This window comes from Olea europaea, unplaced genomic scaffold, assembly GCF_002742605.1.
Source record: "Olea europaea var. sylvestris unplaced genomic scaffold, O_europaea_v1 scaffold1606, whole genome shotgun sequence".
Taxonomy (NCBI): Eukaryota; Viridiplantae; Streptophyta; class Magnoliopsida; order Lamiales; family Oleaceae; genus Olea; species Olea europaea.
In genome coordinates this window covers 107,744-114,154 of record NW_019233692.1, presented here as the reverse complement: position 1 = coordinate 114,154, position 6,411 = coordinate 107,744, and the positions used below count along the sequence as shown (strand labels likewise).

At 33.7% G+C, this 6,411-nt stretch overlaps 1 protein-coding gene across 1 annotated transcript in view; it reads left to right on the top strand.

Annotated features, from left to right (window-relative positions):
- The first annotated feature begins 6,271 nt into the window (after positions 1–6,271).
- The window catches only part of LOC111377109 (E3 ubiquitin protein ligase RIN2-like), an 18,746-nt gene continuing 18,606 nt past the window's right edge, over positions 6,272–6,411 (top strand). The window contains exon 1 of the mRNA XM_023000159.1: positions 6,272–6,393. The gene's annotated coding sequence lies outside the window, so the exon portion shown is untranslated. The remainder of the gene's footprint in view (positions 6,394–6,411) is intronic.

Here is a 6,411-nt window from a genome sequence, read left to right as displayed (position 1 = left end):
AATATAGAGGAACAAGCTAAAAACAAAATCCAGAGCATAAAGTTTCCTCTCTCTCTTCGTTGATCTCATTTGTCACACTAAAAGGAAAGGTATCCACCTAAAAGAGAAGAATATAGTTTTTAATATGGCATTAAGGTCGCGTGCAACTGGATAAGCTTTGGGCATCTGAACCTCAAATGGTTCTAGCTTACTGATGGCAGGATAGACATACATCACGAGTCAGTATCAACACAGGAAATGAGTTAAATTGAGCTCCCTTAACATGAACAGAATTTTATACCAGAAATAAAGTTCTTAATTATGTTGTGCACCAGGTAAAAGTACATGCATGTGCAAAAAAACTCACAATTTTCCCATTACTTCTCTGATAGGAGAAGAGCCCACCAATGAACTACATTGTTCGTCAGTACATGTGAATAAATATTGACTGGTAACCCCTAGTTTGCATCCCATAAAGATGATCAAACAATTACTTTATCTGCAAAATCATGAAGAGAACACAATAAAAGAAGTAAATGATACTGTGAACTCCTAATTTCTTTACCTATATATATATATATATATATATATATATATATTTTTTTTTTTTTTGATAGGTAATAATTGCTTTACCTACATCGAAAGAAACTAAAGGTTAAAGGCTGATCGAGCGTACTACACTAAACCAAGGAGACAATGACCGATATTTTGTTGAAAAGTATTGAAGACTTTGATTGCAAGAAAGAGAGTGAGCATCACTGAAAGAGAGAAGGACAAAACTAAATATTGTGGTTATACCTGTTGGAGATTCATCTGTTTGATCTTTGTCAAATTTAGCTAAAATTTTCGGCCAACGAGTCCCAATAACTGTTCTATTCCCTACCGCTGCTGATTACCTTCTCTCTTCTTAGTGATAATTCACTCTAATTACACTCATTTGACAGTGTATGCATGATTTTTATTGTTTTATCTAACTTGCCTGTGACGATTATCTTACTGCAGCGATCCAAGAGATGTCCTTTATGAGTGCGTTGCATCCTCTAGGTAGAGAAAATTTTGTAATCTTGTTATCGTGGAAAGTTGATATTACACTTAGACCATGATCCCATAGTTGTTTCATGGATAATTTTTTGCATAAACTTTAAGCCTCATATTTATTAACATACGTGCTTCATATCAAATCTACTGATCTTTTTCACATTTGTTGAATACCATGACAATTTAATCACGTTCTTCAAGCAATCATGGGATAAGGACTCTCACTTAGTTGCTTTCTTGATTATTGCCCACCTGAGGGGTGTCGAAGACGACTGTAAGGCCTTAGCACATNAGATGTAAGTTCACAGTATGTAGAGAGATTTATGATATTCATACATAGCGAAAAATTGCTCCCCCCACGGGATAAGATACACTGAGACGCAAAATATAAATCGACAGATCCTAAAACCGTAATAACTGAACCCTTTGGAGAAAGATTTGGCTCCACATAGGTATATTAGGCTCCAGGATCTCTTAGTCCATCCATATTAACATAAACCAGGTAAACCACTTTGAATTTCTAAATAATTTTCCATCGAAACAACTTTCCTTTAATTAATTACTTATATATCAAGATTACAAAAAAAATAAAAAAAAATACAGAAATTCTAAGTCGATTCTTCTGGCGATCATTGAATCGAATTACAATTAAGTCCAAAAGGTTTACCCACAAGGGGGAAAAGAAAGAAAAAGAAAGAAGAGGAGGAATTGAGTGAGGGAACACCTGTAATCATCGAAATGCCGAGGGTAATACTCAGACGGTGTCGTCTCCAGGTTTCTTGGGCTTGCGGTATTTTTCTTCAACTTTTTTTGCAGAAAAAAGGGCCTCATTTACAACCTTCTTGATGTTGGGAACATTATAATTTTGGGCTATGTAAATTCCAAATATTGTTCCAGATATGAATGCGAAGCTACTCCTTATAATTCCCATCACTCTGTATACTCTCCTTCTTGTGTAGAACAAAATAAAACAAAAGAAAAGAAAGATTAGGGTTTTCTCTGAATTTATTGGAGTTTGTTATTTTAAAAGGATTGCAGAGTTTCTGGAAGCTTCAGCGTATTGCCTCCGTGCGCCGCGGGGGTCTTGCAGAAACACCGTGTGATTGCAAGAATGAAAACTTTTACTTTCGACTCCACGTAAAGATTGTCAGAGAGAATATTAGTCCCCGTTTGGCTCCAGAAAATGGATGGAAAATAGTATTTTTTGAACAATAAATGGTTAAAAAAAAAAAAATTCAATTTACGTGTAATATTATTTTATATAAAATTGTGTGGTTGAAAATAAAAGAGAAAACTGGAATGGAATTTAATGGGGATCAAACGGAGACATTAAAAAGTTTACTGTTACGTGAATTTTTATTTCTAAGCCTCTATTTGAAAAATATTTTTAGGAAATTAAAATTTATTTCTACTATTCAATTAAATTTTAATTAAAACAAGTATTCGAAATAATTACTCATTAACTTATACGCATAGGGTCCATATAATGTAAGAAAAAAAAGAATAATATTATTTACAATCGCTCGTTATCGCATTTGCCATTCATAATATACGTATGACGATTAATGATTTGATGTATAACATAATAAAAATGCTATCACATCAGTACATTCAATCACTAACCGTCACATATATATCACGCGGGACGACTATGAAAATGAACGATTGTAAATAATATTACTCAAAGAAAAATATTGAAGAAATAAATAAATATTAAATACGAAAAGATATTTTCTATGAAAATCTTCCAAAATTTTGCTAGTGATTCAAAACTTTTTATGAGAATATGAATTTATACATTCTACTTAAAAATTAGCATGTGGAGATGAAAGATTTTATAAAAGTCATTGATATTTTGAATACCCCCACGCATGTTGCGGTGACACTAAACTAAAGCATTCATAAAATGAGTAATTAATCCAAAAGTATTAACAGTTTTTACGTTAGTTTAGTTACTCACTCTCTTTATTTAGAAATCTTCAACAGGTATATATTGTTTCTTTTTGTTACTCCACATGGCAAGCAGGAGCTTTTATGGAAAGCTACTCTGGAGACTAGGCACTAATCCAGAGTGCCTGCTTAGGATCATGAAAGTTATGTGCTTTCTACAGAAGTGACTGCTTTCAGATGAAAGTAAAACCAAACTAATTGAGAAAAGAAAGAGAAGAAATAAAAAAAATAAAAAAATAAAATCATAGGTGATACTGACTGCATCCAATTGTCATGTACGATCATCTAAAGCATATGAACTCACTTTCCTAATAAGTACATTCCATTTCAGACAATTCGATGATAAAGATTGGTCCGACTTAGGAAGCTCTCTTTAGAACAAAGCATGTAGTAACGAATCAGAATCATTTAAAGAGGAATCTTTCTTTTCTCAAGAAAATGAAAAATAGAAAAGTCCATAAACGTCCGAACTAACCCTAACTTGAGCACAATAAATAAATAAAGCTAGCAGACCTAATAAGTGTAGGCACAAAAGATTGGTTCTATACAACTCTTTTTTCAATGAAATGGAAAAAAAAAGTGATTTTTGTTATGTAAAAGAATGAAAACTAATACCATAATTGAATTAATCAAGATCAAAATTGTTTATCAAAGTGCTTCTTATTGCTCTTTAACTTAAGAGTAAAACACGATCATTTCGTTCCATTTTTCAGTAAAATAGTGAAGGATATTTTGCCCTTTTTAGTAGAGATTAAAATTAGATTTTTAGTAAATTTTGATAAAAGTTGATTAAATGTGTAGTTGAAAAGTTGCAAATGTTATGAAATGTGCGTTAAAATTAATTGTTAACTTTGATTTTGATTTTAATCAGATTATTCAGCGATACCAAATAGGGGACCTTTTGTAATGAAAGTGAAGTAGCCATCTTGCTTAGCTTTCATTTTACACGGGTGTGGGCGTTAGCCACTCTCTATTTTTTGGCGCCAATTAAAACAATTGAATTGTTACATTGATAAACAAATAAACTGTTGACCTCGCGAAATGGACCTTACGTGTGGCCAATTGATAGCCACTCCATGTAATCCTTCCTGCGCACAATAATGAACTGTCAAAAGCACACGGTCGAAATCAATTGAGGTGGTGGCGGTCGCATACACTCTGATGGTCAAATCAGTGATTGGTGGTCGGAACAGTGCTCGAATTGTGCAAGAGAATGGGAAAGAGAATAAATATTTCTTGAGTGTGGAGAGATAAGTTGAAAGATTTCATTACTTTTGTCTCTTGCCAAACATTGAGTATTTATAGTTGAGGAGCACCCTTGGATGTGAGACACGTGTATGCATTTGACGGTGTGAGGCGTTCGCTCGTAGGCGTCAATCAGCCGCGTCTAAAGTGGACGGGTAATTAATTCTTCTGAGTTGAGTTGACATAAAGTTGATATGTCACTTCAATTAGACACGTGGAGATGTCACATCAATTAATTCATGGGGATAGAGGATCCTGACACAGATATTCTGAAACTGGTGCGGAGGTATTTGTTAAGGGAGCACCTCGGAGTGTCCAACGCTTCAGTGCCAGAAGGCACTTCGATCGCTTCAGTAGATTTAGTTTGTGATACATGTGCCTTGCAATTTGTCAAGTTGGAGTTCGATCGAGGTTAACATCGCTTCTGAAACACTTCAAGGGACACGTGGCGTCGCGTAGAGGAGTGGACCTGATGTGTCGAAGTGGTTTGTTGAGGAGGGCGTAACATAAACAATCAATCAAAAGAGGACCGCTTCACTCCATTATAAGATGTATTACAATTTAATCCAATTCAGCAACGTCGTCAACACTTTGGCCAGTTCTTGCCAAGCACTGAACTAATAGGAAGTGCGGCATTGCATAATTCTTGTGTTTTTTGCACTTGACTTGGTGGACAATTGACCTTAAGAATTTTAGCAACTCCCAATTTATTAACAACCAAATATAGGGACTGAGAGTATGAATCATTGGTTTATTATCAAAAGAAAAAGAAATAAAAAACACTATAATTCAAAGCCCAAAATGACATAATCAAATAATTGTTTAGCCAATGATTGAGTTCAAGTGCACTAAATAAATTGAGGAACTAAGGATGTTTCTAATAATCACAGTTGCTTCTGCTGAAGCAATTGTAGCAACTCGAGTATGACTCTACATGGTTGTGAAAATCTCAAATTGGATGTGCGCTTAGTAAGGTTACTAACCCCTACTAATTAAAGCATACATATGAGGGTGCCTACCGTACAATCATATGGGAAGTGCATCCTGCACACATACTAACATAGGATCTTTCCTACCGCTACCTACTAGTGAATCGAATTAGGTAAGGAAAGAAATGTCGATGTTGCAATTCCTTCCATCCCAATAAATCATGTTATCCGTGATTTGATGGTTCTATTTCCCATGATGCAGGTCGACTGAAATTCCAATAGTCAAGTCATTGTCTCCGTCTTTACACAAGCTATAAGAAGTTAAGCCCTTAAACCAATTTAGTTTGATAGGACCATGTAAAAATGCTAACTTTAGTTTTTCGAACATCGTTAAAACGTGTTCTCAAAATCTATATATCTACAACTGTAGTAATAGGGGGGTATGATTTGATAATACGCCATTTTGATAACTAGTTTATGCTAGACCAACATGTTTATTTGGAGAACCGATAAATACTTCTACAAAAAAATTTTGTGATAAAAGCATTTTTCTTTTAGAAAGAGGGAAAGGTATTGTTTCGTAATCTACCAAGTGTTCAAGAGGTTCAAGTCCTCCATCCCAAATTTCATCGTTGCAGCCATCTAGTTTATCGATACTATCAAATAAAATCTCATACTTACCTTATTACTGATGATTTGATTATCTTGAAATATGAAGACGTCTTAAACTTTTATAAAGTCTTCATTTAGCCACTGTTTGATCCTCATTAAATTAAATTACACTACATTCCATTTTTCTCTCTTCTATTTTCAACCATACAATCTTTCATAATATAATATTACACGTAAATCGAAAACTTTTACTTCTTTTTCAATCACTCATTTTTCTAAAAAATACTACTCCCATTTCCATTTTCAGGTAACGGGGGTCAACAGGGGCTTAATGTTCCATAATTTTAAAGATTTAGAAGTCTATGTTGAATACTGAATTCTAATACAATCAAACTTTATAATTTTTCTAGTAACTCTAAATTGAAACCATTTTCATAGACAATAGAATTACAATTTAACTAGAAAAATGATTTTTTATAAGGATAAATATGATGTTTATCAAATTAAGACTGATAAAGGCGTATTACCATCTCCATAAAGATAAATCTTTGATATTTTTATTCACCCATATAAACTTAACCGATTTTAGTCGTTACTGCCTTTCCCGCAAAAATTGTCATATCTAGCGTAAAAGAGAGAGGTTACAGATTATTTAATT